This window comes from Ambystoma mexicanum, chromosome 4p (assembly GCF_040938575.1).
Source record: "Ambystoma mexicanum isolate Mex_15411 chromosome 4p, UKY_AmexF1_1, whole genome shotgun sequence".
Classification (NCBI taxonomy): Eukaryota; Metazoa; Chordata; class Amphibia; order Caudata; family Ambystomatidae; genus Ambystoma; species Ambystoma mexicanum.
In genome coordinates, this window is record NC_090927.1 from 812,771,897 (window position 1) to 812,785,847 (window position 13,951).

General features: G+C 51.4%; 1 protein-coding gene across 5 annotated transcripts in view; it reads left to right on the forward strand.

Annotated features, from left to right (window-relative positions):
• The window catches only part of LOC138453478 (uncharacterized), a 1,096,265-nt gene that overhangs the window by 957,417 nt on the left and 124,897 nt on the right, over positions 1-13,951 (forward strand). The window lies entirely within an intron of this gene.

The window sequence follows — 13,951 nt, forward strand, 5'->3', positions numbered from 1 at the left end:
TCTCACATATCATTTACGGGAACATCACTCGGTGGCACACTACCTAGACTACCATCAACCGGGTCCTCTGTTTCGTTGTCACCCTGGGGGGGGTTTGCCAACGAGGCCACCAATTGCCGCCAGGCCAGCAAGGGCCCTACTTCTTTTTCGCCCCCCCTGGTGACCGCTTCAAACCAGACTACGGATTCAGCTTCCGCCCATCTCAAGAGGTCTGTCCACCACAACTCCACCCTAGGTCTATGGGCCGCCTTCCAGCCCATGGCGATCCTACGTTTGGCCAAGACTTAGGCCAGGTCCTTCATCTTGCTTATGTGTTTCAAATGCCGGGGTCTAGGGAATAGTCCAAGCAAGCATGACCAGGCCGATTCCACATCCAGCACCACCCCCCCGCCAGCCAGTTTCGTCTTGACCTCGTTCCGAAATCTATGCACCTCCGGGCAAGCCCAAAACATGTGTAGCAGTCCCGCGTTCACCTCCCCACAACTGGGGCATTGCTGTATATCTGATCCCCCAAACTTTGCAATCTTCCCGGGGGTTAAATAAGCCCTGTGGGTAACATACAATTGAAGCTGTTGGAATCTCGCGCTACGGGACACCTTTTATGGTACCTCTAGGCCCGTTCCCACTGCCCATCCGTCATGGCATGGGTCCTCCCACCTCCTCCTCCCACTCTTGTCTCAATTGGAGCAACTCCTTCCCTGCCCTTGTCCGCAGGAGTTCATATATCCTCGATATTTCGTGCCCGCCCTCCGATACATCATACATGGTTTCCAGGGAGGCATCTGGATCTTCCGCGAGCACTGTCTCCTTTCTCTAGTCTTTTTCACCAGCCTAGTGTAGGTTATATATTGGCCACCATGTACTCCCGTCTCTTCCTGCAGCCGCTGAAAGTCCACAGCCTCCCCTTCCTGCCATATGTCCCCGAGGGTGGCTAGGCCTACCTGTTCCCAGTATCTGCGGACCGATTCAAGTAGTTGGGAGTCGCTCCCACACAGAGCCGCCAAAGGGGCCTGCTGGGAGTATGGTTCTGAGTCCCCCCCAATCTTCCATGTCCTGTGCCAGATCTCCCAGCCCAACCTCAGTAACCGCCCATTGCCCACCAGTTTATCTCTGCTCAACCACACCACTTCCATCAGAAAGTATGGGGCTGTATCTTCGCGCAGGAGCCTGGCTTCCGCCGAATCTTCAGTCGAGAGCCACCTGGCCACGTACTGCAGCTGCCCCGCCAGGTAATAGAGTTCGAAGTTAGGCAGGCCTATCCCCCCCCTGTCGCACGGGTTCTGGAGCTTCCACAGAGCCACCCTATTCCTAGAGCTGCCCCACACAAAACCCCTACACACGCTGTGAAGTTTCGCGAATAGGCTTCTGGGTATCAGAAACGGGACGTTTGTAAAAAAGTGCAAGAGTCTAGGCACGACCACCATCTTGAGCAAGGCCGCCCTCCCCATCATGGTCAGGGGCAGTCTGGACCAAAATACCATACTGTTCTTAATCCCCTCTATCGCCTTTTCCGTGTTGTGCTTGTGTTCTGTCTCGATCTTGTGGTTAATGTTTATTCCCAGATACCTAAATGTTACGGGCTGCCATGGTATTGGCAGAACAGGCAGCCTCTGCACCGGGACATTCCTATATCTACCCAAAGGGAACAGGCTGGACTTTCCAGGGTTCACCAATATACCGGAGAGGATGGCGTACCGTTCTATCACCTCTAGGACGTACTGTAGGTTTTCTTCTGGGTAGCGTAAATAAAAGGAGCATATCATCCGCATATAATGATATCAAATGCTCTCCACTGGCCGGGTTTATGCCCACCTCCCCATATTGTTGACGCAGGCATAATGCCAGTATATATAGCATAGGTGACCAGGGACATCCCTGTCTGGTCCCCCTGCCCAGTTGCCAAGAATCTGAAACCGTGGACCCTGTCTTGACCCTCGCCATCGGGGTGCTGTAAAACAACTGTACCCATCTGAGGCATCCGGGTCCCACTCCATACCCCTTCAGGACCGCTTTCAGCCAGGGCCATCGTACCGAGTCGAAGGCCTTGACCGCGTCTAACGACACTATAGCCAGCTCGCCCGTGTCCTCCTCAGTTTGGTCTATGACATGGTGTAGCCTCCGGTGGTTATCAGTGATGTTCCTGCCCGGAACATATCCCGTCTGATCTGGGTGTATCAGTTTCTTAATCACCCTCTTCAGTCTATTAGCCAGCACCGCCGTGAGTATTTTGCTGTCTGGTTGAGCATGGACAACGGTCTGTAAGACCCGCGCTCCACGGCCGGCTTGCCTGGTTTCAAGAGTGGGATGATTACAGCCTCACGGAGGGACAACGGAAGTTCTACCTTCTCATAGGCCTCGTTGAAAGTGGCAAGCAGTGGCTGGAGCAACTCTTGCTGGTATGTTTTGTAGAACTCGCTGGGCAGCCCATCCAAACCCGGTGCCTTGCAAGTGGGCAAGTTCCGAATCACTACCTCCAGCTCATCCGAGGTGACGGGTGCGTCCAACCCAGAGCGTTCTAGATCATCTAAGGTGGGCAGCTCAATGTCCCCCAATGTGTCTAGTATGTCTTGGCCCATATCCTCCCCCGTGTCCTCATACAAGTGTCTGTAAAACTTAAGGAATTCCTCATTTACCTCTTTCTGGGTGTTGCATATGCTACCTCCTTCGCCCTGAATCTCACTAATCACTGAGTGGGGGGTCCCACTCTTGTACAGCCAAGCCAGCAATCTGCCCGGCTTATCGCCCCCTGCGTGTATCCGCTCCGTATATTTCCTGTAGCTGAGTCTGCACAGTCCATCCCAGAGTGCACTGCAGGACAACTGTAGCTCCTCTACTTTGGTTCTGTTATCATGAGCGGTGCTCATGCAGCGCGTGAGCTCCTCTAGCTCCCTTTCTGCCTCACGGAGCTCCCTTTCGACCCCCCCCTGTAGCCCTTTAACTTGGGAAATAGCTACCCCACGCACCACCACCTTAAACGCTTCCCACAGTGTGCCCACAGAGCTTACGCTTCCTGTGTTTGTATCAAAATATTCTTCAATGGCGTCCCTCAGGCCCTCCCGAAACCCCTCATCCTGCAGAGCCTCGGTCCTAAGTCTCCATGTAGGGATCTGCGGGCGTGGGGGCTGGTGTCTCCAGTCTACCACCAAGGGCGAGTGGTCCGACAGGACTCGGGCCTTGTATTCTGCTCCTTCTATTTCTCTCACTATCCCGGCTGTTACAAACATGTAGTCTAACCTTGTGTACAAATCATGTGGCGCTGTGTAGTGTGAGTACTGTCTATCCGTGGGATGCAGCCTCCTCCACGCATCCTCTAGGCCTAGGTCTTTCAGTAGGGTACTCAGCGCTTTAGCCGCCGGTGCCGTTTTTCCTGCCCTATCCTTGGACCTATCCATACTGGGGTCTACGGTACAGTTAAAGTCCCCCCCCACACTACCGTACCCCCCACCAGGGGGCCAAGTTTACCGTAGAGGGTCCTAAAGTAAGCCGCTGTATCGTTATTGGGGGCGTACAAATTTATGATGTGTATTTCTCTGTTTTCCAAGAGACCCGTTACCACCACCATTCTACCCTCCGGGTCCACCGTAGAATCAAGCACTCGAAACGGCACGTGGGGCGCCACCCAAGTGACGACCCCTCTGGCATACGCTGAGTACGCCGCCCCCACAACGGTGCCCTTCCATTTCCTCCCGACCACCTCCAGCCTTTCCCCAGTGAGGTGGGTCTCTTGCAGCAGGGCTATGTCTACGCGCATCCTCTTTAAATACATCATCACTTTGTTGCGTTTAACAGTGACCTAACTAAGTGTACTACTATCGGGTGCAGAGGTTGCTCCCCAGGAGCTCCCAGTCATCTATTTAGGAGAAGTGAATTCAACGGGACCCGCCGGCAGATGCTGTGACTTCCCGCACACAAACACAATATCAAGCTATATTCTAGTCCCAATGTCATAGCTATGGCCTCACGGGTGCCTCTGCAGCGCGCTACTTATCTCCATCCGCTTCTGTCTGGGCATCCGATTCCTGTGGTCGACCTTGCATATCCAGCCATTCCATCGCGTCGCTCGGCGTCTCAAAGAAGAGGGATCTGTTCTTATGGATCACCTTTAACCTAGCGGGGTAAAGCAACATGTAGCGGTGGCCTGCCTCTCTGAGCCTCCCCTTCACCGTTCCAAAGTTCATTCGACTCTGTTGTACAAGCAGCGTGTAATCCGGATACGCTGTTATATTTGCTGACCCCCTTTCTATCGTGCCCCCTTTCCGGAAAAATTTGAGAATCTTCTCACGGTCACGATAGTTCAAGATCTTTGCATTCAACGGCCTCGGGGGGCTCCTGGGGCCGGTCTCCTGGTCAGGGCCCTGTGCGCCCTTTCGACCGCGAACCCCTGGGTCAGCTCTCCGCCTGTAATCTCCTGCAAAAGCATGGTTTCAACGAAATCCGTGGGGTTCGATCCTTCCATTCCCTCCGGTACCCCCGCTATGCAAATGTTATTGCGCCTGGCGCGCCCCTCCGCCTGCTCTGCTCTCCAAATTGCCCACTCGCTGCCGAGGGCATGAAGTTCCTTGGCGTGTGTATTGCACGCCTCCACGGTCGGGGCCAACTCCTGCTCCAGTTCCCCAGTGCGCTCCGCGATCGTTCGCACATCCTGGCGCAACAGGTTCACTTCTTCTCGGACCGCACCTATCTTGAGGTTTAGGCCCTCTTGCAACTCTTTCATGGCCAGGCCCAGCTTGGTCTCCCAGGCCACCTTCAGGTCAGCAATTGCTGCCAGCACCTCCTGGATGGTACCCGGTGGGTCCGTCGCCGCTGCAGGGGTTTCTTTGCTCTTGCCCCCTTCCGCGCCCGATGGCGACCTAGCATAGGTCTCCATCGTAGGCTGCTTGATCCGGGGTCGCACCACCTTGGAAGACATCCTGTTGCGTCGATTGGGCCCACGCGCCCAGCTGTATCCTCGCGGGGTTCGCTCGCCGGCCCCTTCTCAGCGAGGTTTCACTGAACCTGGGTTCACTCTGCTAGCCCGCCACAACCCACGGCCTCTGCAGTGGGGGCTCGCCCTTATGTTCTTGCTTTCAGCCCGAGGCGCATGCGACCCGTCTATCTGGTTGGGCTCGCCCATGTTCCGACCAACCTTGTCTTCCTCAGCTCGTCCGACCTTTTATGGCCCTTTGTCCACAGGCGGCCATCTTGGGTGCTCCCCTTCCTTTGCGCGACCGCCAACTTCTTCGGGGTCTAGTTCCGTGAATATGCAGTCTCGCCGTTGGGGAGGGCACGCACCGTATGCCCCCCACTTTCATACGCCTTTAGATGCACCGTGGGCTCGAAAGTCCGCCAAAAACCATCACTTTTTTCCCAGGATCAGGGTCGGATCATTGGGAGCTCCTCCAAGGAACGTCCTGTCACGTAGCCATCAAGCCACGCCCCCCTCTTTTGTCTACTTTGTTCAAAAGTTTGAAGAAAAACCTACTTTTAAGTTTTTGTGTTTGGTGTCTCTTGACTATTAACCTTCTAACATCGAACAAATGCATTTATATGTTTGTTATATTGCTTTATGTTTAGTTGTTTATGTATTATTTACACAACTATTTCTTTGTTAAATAAATATTTTTTATGGTTTCACAATCATCAGACTACCCTGTTTGCTTTCAGAGTCTGTTACAGCCTAAACATTTTAGTGATACCTAGTAGTAGTACACCCTGACAAATAACTTGTTACTCGAACTAATTATTAATTAAACCCACAGCAGTGCGGACCCTCTTGTTTTAGTCATCGGCCCGTCCTCAGCCACACTCCTCAGTGATTGCTGCACCATCACTATACTCCACGCCTCAGTCGTCCTCAGCCTCCTCCTCAGTGACGCTGCTAGGCAAGGAGGAGAAGATCTTGGAGGCGTACGGGAAGAAGCTGTATTCCAACGCGTCCTTGCATCTTCGTCAGGCAAACGATGATGCCATGCTGGCTGCCGCTAACCAAAGGTTATGGCGGGAAATTGCAGACTTCCTCACAGAACTCCCTACGCAGAGCCAATCACGTTTCAAGGTGGGACTGGCTGAGGCCAAGCTGGTAGCACAGGACCTCATGGAATCAACCGTGGCCCATATTGACACCTCTGGCCGTGCCATCTGTATCGTCACAGACATGAGAAGGACAGCCTGGCTCTGTGCAACGAAATTCAACCTGGACGTCCAGGAACGCATATTAAACCTGCCGTTCGGGGGGGGGGCTTCTTCCGCTCCACCACGGACGGGGACCTGGACAAAAACAAACACAGCTCACAAACAGCCAAGTCTTTATCCGTCTTGACAAAGACCACGCCCAAATCGTACACCCAGTCACAGCAGATCTCTGACAAGGGGCGTACATACGGAGGGTTCCACGGCTTCCAGGAACAGAGATCCAGGCAGCCTGACCGCTCGCTGACTCCAAATCTCTGCAAGCAACAAAAAGGGAGATGGGGGGGGGTCAAGGGCTTTTTCCAGTCCCCCTCCTCTGCTACAGTGTCTGAGGGAGAGAAGGCATGACACGCCCCTCAGGGTCCACGTGTTTCCAGTGGGGGGGCAGGCTTGCTCTCCATGCACATTTCTGGCACCAGAATTTTGCGGACCCCTGGATCCTCTCTGTAGTATCCACGGGGTACCGCCTACCCATTACAGCCTTTCCTCCCCTTCACTCAATTGGGACAGCAACTCTTCTGGCGAAGATCCGGTCGCTCGTAGTGAGCCAGGCCGTGGGGGAAGTCTCAGCCTCCCAGCGCGGCTCTGGCTTTTACTCCAGGATTTTCGCCATTCAGAAAAAGAACCAGGCGGGCCTGAGAGTTGTGCTGGACCTTTCCACCCTCAACCTCTCCTTACCGCTACAAATATTCAAGATGGTTACGCCAGCTTTTACTGCAGAGACATTGTGCAAGAGAGACTGGATGTGCTTCCTCGATCTGAAGGACGTGTACCTACACGTCCCGATTTGGCAGCCCCGTCGTTCTTTCCTATGGTTCAGGATCATGGGCTACCATTTCCAATAGAAGGTTCATCCTTTTGGCCTCAACTCAGCCCCCAGGGTCTTTATCAGACTCATGAATACTGTGGCTGCCCACCTCAGAGCGCAGGGCCTCCACATCTACCCATACCTCGATGACTGGCTGGTCAGGGCTACATCTCCAGAAGCGGTTCACCACTCTTCGCATGCCCTTACGAACACACTGCATGATCTGGGCTTTTCGCTCAACCTCAAGAAGTCGTAGATGCAGCCCACGCAGACTTTGACTTTCTTGGGCCTCATCTGGGACACATGCTCCGAGAAGGTATTTCCGTCGGAAAACAAGATCTCAGCCATCAAGAGGGCCACCACCCACTTCCTCAGCAGAGAGGTTACCTTGGCATGGTGGTACCAGCACCTCCTGAGTCTTTTGGCAGCGGTCCTATTAGCCGTCCCACACACGAGATTAAGGATGAGGAGGATTCACCTGCACTTTGCAGCCTCATGGAACCAGGAGCAGTGCTCTCAATCTAACATGGTGGTCCAGGCACTGCAACCTACGGACGGGTAAGCCCTTCCGCCTCCCACCCGCAGGTCACCGTCACCACAGACTCCTTGCTCGAGGGCTGGGCAGATATGGAATACCACATCAATTGGTTAGAGCTGAACACCATCTGGCTAGCGCTCAGAGCATTCCTTCTACTTCTCAGGGGCAAAGTTGTCCTCATCCAGACAGACAACTCAACCAGCATGTACTACGTCAACAAGCAGGGAGGGACCAGATCCCCTCCTCTGTGCAGACTTGCAATCAGCATGTGGGAGTGGGCCCTGGAAAATGACATCTACCTCACGGCAGTCCATCTTCCAGGGGAATCCAACCTGGAGGCATACAGGCTCAGCAGGTTGGGAGCAGACAATTACGAGTGGCAACTAAATTACCTCGTTATTCAGGAGATCTTCAACAGATGGGGCCTTCCTCAGGTGGATCTCTTTGCCACCTGGCGCAACAAGAAGTGCCTGCAGTTCGCCTCCTGGCAGGGACAGGGCTCCAGCTCCCTGGCCGACGCATTTCGATTCAGTGGAACGGCATGACAGCGTACTCCATCCCTCCCACTCCGCTGATTCACAGAGTGATTCGCAAGATCAAGGAGTCTCGCCAGCTCAACATCATTCTAATAGCTCCATGGTGGCCGGCCAGACCATGGTTCTCAGAGCTGCTCAGCCTCTCGGAGATACCACCTATTCACCTTCCTATGGGCCCAGCACATCTTCTGGCACAGCAGGGGGCAGGGCCATCCACCCGCGCCACAGAAACTAGCCCTATGAGCACGGTTCCTGAGCAGGTAACGCTGAGGCACCTCAGCCTCTCCCAGGCTAATCTGGAAATCATTCAGGGCGCAAGGAGCAAAGCTACCAGGGCCCACTATAAAAGTAAATGGACCAGGTTCTGCCACTGGGCAGACTCCAAGGAAATCGACCCCCTGGCATGCACTTTGGGCAATGTGCGCTCCTTCTCGACACACCTCGCCCACTCTGGCATGCAGGTTGACACCTGCCGCACTTACCTAGCAGCCATCGGGGCTTACAGGAACTCGGAGGAGGGGGTCTTCTCCTCCTCCAATCTGATTGTCAAGAAACATTTGACTGGGCTTGCAAGGCTCTACCCGCCCATCAAGAGGCTACACCCCGTGTGGGGCCTGAACATAGTCTTGTGCGCCCTGGCGCACAAACCGTTTGAGCCATTGGCGTCTGCGGACATCAGGCGGGTCACCATTAAGACGGCCTTACAAGTCGGCCTCACCTCGGCTCGTAGAGTCAGCGAAATCCAGGCACTGGTCTCCTCGGAACCATATACTACTTTTCACAGGGACAAAGTAGTCCTACGGCCACAGCCAGCTTTTCTGCCCAAGGTGCCGTCTGCTTTCCATTTGAACGAGGAAATAGTCCTTCCTACGTTTTTTGCCGATCCTAAGGACGAGGCACAGAGAGTTCTGCACTGCCTGTATGTCAGACATGTCCTGAAATTCTACCCTGACAGGACCAAGGGCTTCCGCAAGTCAGACGCCCTGTCTGTCACTTTCGGAGGTGCAAGACCAGGCTAACAGGCCTCGAAGTCCTCCATATCCTGCTGGAAGGTCTCAGCCATCAAAGAAGCATACAAGGACCAGCACAAGATGCTTCCGGCAACCATGCATGCCCACGCAGTCAGGGCCGAGGCAACAGCCATCGCATTCCAGCGCCATGTTCCTTGGCAAGTCATAAACAGGGCGGCCACTTGGGCCACTCCCTCAGCTTTCTGCAAGCATTACTGTTTGGATGCCGGCTCTAGATCTTATGCGGCTTTCGCACAGGCAGTTCTCAGGAACCTATTTGCTTAAGGAGGGTTTCCTCTCCACCCTGGCGCTACATTCAGTTGTAATTGCCCATGCAGTATGCAGGAAAGGGGATGGGACGTAAGATGAATTATAAGTTACTCACTGTAGTGACTAACATACGCTTAGTCCTTCGTCCCCTTTCCTCCATGCGTTCCACCATCCTCCCCCCTAATAATACTGGTGTCATTAGGCAATGTTAAATCTATTGTCGACGCGTCAATGGGGATTGAGGCGTGCCGCCGGAGGGCGGAGTCAGGCACCCCAGCACGCCTCTAAATTTAAAGGGGAAGAAGGTTTTTTCTGGTGAAAAAGGTTTCGTCTCCCGTCTCTTGGAAGAGAGGCCCATGCAGTATGGAGGAAAGGGGACTGAGGACTAAGAGTATGTTAGTCACTACGGTGAGTAACTTATCATTTTTTTATAAGAGGCCTGAACAAGAAAGCCAGCCACTATAGAAACAAAGAGCCACATGCCGCTGGCCACAGCCCAGGAGCAATATATATATATATATATATATAAATGAAGCTTTTCAAGGGAAAGGCAACTAGTGGAATGCACTCCAGGGAGCAGCTGCAACGGGAGAAATGTCCCTGCGGCAGTTAAGAGGAGACAAAAAGCACCTCTGTATTTCCTGGCAACACAGTTTACTTTATTAATATAAATGCGTCAGGAAAAGGAACCATGATGGTAAAAGAACGACGCGTTTTGCGGTATACAAACCGCTTGATCACGTAGGTTATATATATATATATTTGTTTACATTTTTTCTTTAGGCATAGCATGGGAGACTTCAGGGGTAGCAAGGGAGATCTCAGGGGTTGCAGCTGCGACACCTGGTGACTCCCAAATGACGTCTCTGTCTCTCACTCCTTAGGTCTCTGCCTCCAAGATTTATGACACTGTTGTGGGACTTCCCTGGCGTAGTGTCAAAGTCCTTCTTTTGTGTTTGATTTAGACTCTGTATTCCTCCAGTAATCTTCTTCGCCTCAGTACCATATAAGTATTTCTCTATTGGTAACAACCAGAGGACTTGGTTGTCAATAACAGATTGTAGTCTGTTCTTCATTTGTTCTTCCATTAGATGTTTTAGAAGATGGTTTGGTGGCATGTTGTTTAGGGAGTGCTTCATTAGCACGGGAGTCCTTGTCCCCAGAGGGGGGGGTCACTCCCAGTGAGGTGCCGCTTGCCTCTACCTCTAGGGAGGTTATTGCATAGCGGGGGCACCTCCTAAGCCTCACAGGGAAAGGCTCCCCCTGGGGAGAAGTGACTGAATCCTGCGATTCGTCACAATGAATAGTTAGATCCTCAGTACTACAGTCAGAAATACAGAACAAAATCCTGGAGGCAAACCTTAATGAATGGATAACAAAACAAGAAGCAGAGTTTCTAATACAAAGTACCCCTAGAATACTGGTCTTCTACATAGTCCCTAAGATTCATGAAAACAAGGAAAGCACCACTGCTGGAAGAACTCTAAAACTGGCTGGGGACCCTCTAACACAGGAACCCTCCTATTCAGTTCCATGACCACAATATTCAAAGTCATGTGAACAGTTAGTCGATTGATGTATGAGTACCTCTAATAGTTCATCCAAGTCTTGAAAAAGACCATTAATAGGTCGAAACGTGTTGGCTCTGTGGCCATTTTGGTTTCATATTTTATGGCAAATCTTTTGGCCTGTTGGCAATACCAAAATCTGAAGCTCAAGATTGTTATTTCATACTTTTATTTATGGTGTTTTCCTTATGATCAGTAAAAACCACATTGACATCCAACTCAAAGATAACCTCTTAGTCTGCCTTGCTGTTCAATTACATTGCTTTCATCCAGAATGTTTAAAGTATAATTAAGTGACAATAATATGCATGTGCATGGAGTAGGGTGTGAAAATTATTTTCTCAGGTACTGACAACAGGTTTGGGCTTAACCTATACATGCCTGTCCAAGCAGCAACCAAGTAACACTATTACCTATTCTACATGCATGGCTGAACCAAGTTTGACCCCACCAGCTTTCCACTTATATGTCGAAGTGACCACTGGGGCACACAAGAGGATATAGAGATGCATTGTAGCAACTAGGATGCACTTGGGTATTAAATGTCAGAGCTACATTTGTGAACATGTATTTTAGTGAGCTGTATTAATTATTGGAGAATTGATGACATGGTTAATAACATGTATGTACCAGTCTGATATATTTTTTGGGTTCTTTGTGATTTTTTTCATGTCGTATAACTAAAAGACAGATTTATTTTGGCCGATTTTAGGCGACTTATAAAAAACCGAAAAAAAACAACATTTCCACATCCCCCCAACACTTCCATCCCCCTCTGGTGAGATTAACCTGAAATCGGGGGTTCACCCACCAAACCCACCTCCCTCACGCCCTGCCACTGCTCTCCCCACACAAGACTCCCCTATCCCCAATCCAACACAAAAACCTAACACACACAAACACACAAAAAAACTTACCTCCTCTCCCTTGACACTGCTTCCGGGTCCTGGAGTGCCCGTCAGCCCCTGCGCGCACTTGTGTGTGGCATGGGCGCGACAGTACGTTTTAGAAAGACCGCTCCGTGCAGTCAGAGTGGTCTTTCTAAATCGATCTTTTTTTGTAATCGTTTTTTTTTTAAAACAACTACCTCACTTAAGATTGTTGTTTGAGCAGACTTTTAAAAAAAAAAGTATACTTAATAAATGGATGTTTTTGTACCTCAATGTGTGTTTTTATGATGAGATATGTGAAAAGTAATTACGAGTGTTGAAATGCTTTGAGACTAAAGAAATCCTTAGCAGAAATGATGTGCTGTTACCCGTGGTTGTTAGTACCACATTGTATTCACAACATCACTTATCTTTGGCCAGGGAACCCACAATGCGAGTTCCCCCGGGCAGGTTGTTGAAGGCATTCCAGTTTACTCCATTCCGGAATACATGTGCCATGTGGCGTTCACTGTGCAACAACTGCGTGTTCAATGACCCCCGCTACGAACACTGGGTTCAGCGGAATCTGGAGGAGCCAGACAGTGATCCACCCAGGCGAGTATCAGGCGTATTGCCAAGGGCCCGGGAACCAGAGTCCTGCTTTGCCTTGCCAGCATATCAAGGCCTCACCAGGAGGCGTGAAGGTCAGGGAAGCTGCTGCATGAAGCGCCAAGCAGAGCAGACTATCACTAGGGAGCAATGCCAAGGTAACCCCTCCTCCGGTTGAAGCGCAGAAAGAAAGGGCCCTGGTGAACTGATTGTTACCTTGCCCAGTCCGCCTGCAATAATAACCAGCAACCGATACGGGTAGGGGCAGGTCTTAAATAGAGTTCCTGGTGATCCTTGAGCTGCCAGGAACTCTGGGTAACAAAGTCCGCTGCTCCATGGCCCCAAATCTGCAGGGCTTGTTAGCCTTTAAATGACTGTGCCCACGTATGTCCTCGTGCCCCACTACTCCCAAAAACCTGACAGTAATCCCTACTATCTAAGCCAGTCTGTTCCAAAGGGAGGGAGTAAGTCGGTAACCTTCTCCATTTGTCTCCCTCTAAAGGGTCCTTGCTCCATTGGATGTTCTCAGATTAACCTTCTCTCACCTCCTCTCCCTCAACCAGTCTCACTCCTCACCTCTCCCACCTCTCCACTCCACTCACTCAAATGCTCCTCTCACTGCACCTACTGTACTACCCTTCGTTCTATCTGTGTTCTCCTTCCCCTTTGATCTTACAAGTCTCCGACTCGACTTCTATCTATTCCCGTTCACCTTTCTCACCTCTTTCCCTCTCCGACCTCATCTTCTCCCACTTTCTACTCTCTCCCTTCTCTACTCTCCCTCTGTATCCTGGTCTCCCTGTCGCTCTGTCGCTCTCTCTCTCTCTCTTTCTCACCACCACTCCCCTCATGCTCTCTGCTCTTCCCCTCTCCTCCTGTCTCCTCTCTCTCAACACCCATATATTCATCTCACATCAACACCTCCACTCGATCTTCACATGCCTAACTCCCTTTTTCCCTTCCCTTTCTACTCTCTCTAGCTCTCTCTCTTGGAATACAACAGCCACTCCCTCACACTCACTTCACTCTCAATTGGTGCCACTCTCCATTACACAATACCTTACCTGCACTCTCTCACAAAACCGCCACAGTCCTCACAACACTCCTCTCCATCGTCTGCTTTCCACCGCCTGGTTTCTTGGTCCACCAACTCCAACCCTGATCTCACCCGAAAACCTTTTGTTTATCTTCAGTCTGTTGGTGGATTTTATAGCCCATCCTAACTACCCCTCCCCCTAGTTCCCAATGGTCCATGTGGTCAACTTTCTATGGGGTCAATCTATTTTTCCCCAGGATGTTGGGTCTTCCGACCACATGTTTTAAAACCCCAAGTAAGCCCCACTTCTTTTCTAGTCTCCAGTGTCTCTGTGCAAAACAATGTGGTTGCCTCACATTGTTTCCCTGCATCCTGTAAGTTGTTCTTTGTTATTCTGCTGTGCTTCTCTTTAGCAGGAATAGGTCGGGAGACCCATAATGGTCTGTCAAGGTTTGTTGATATTGAGCGCTGCACGGCAGCCCATTTAGTCTACTGGCTCTGATCTGGGTTTCTTGTTGCAATCACCTAGAAACGTATAG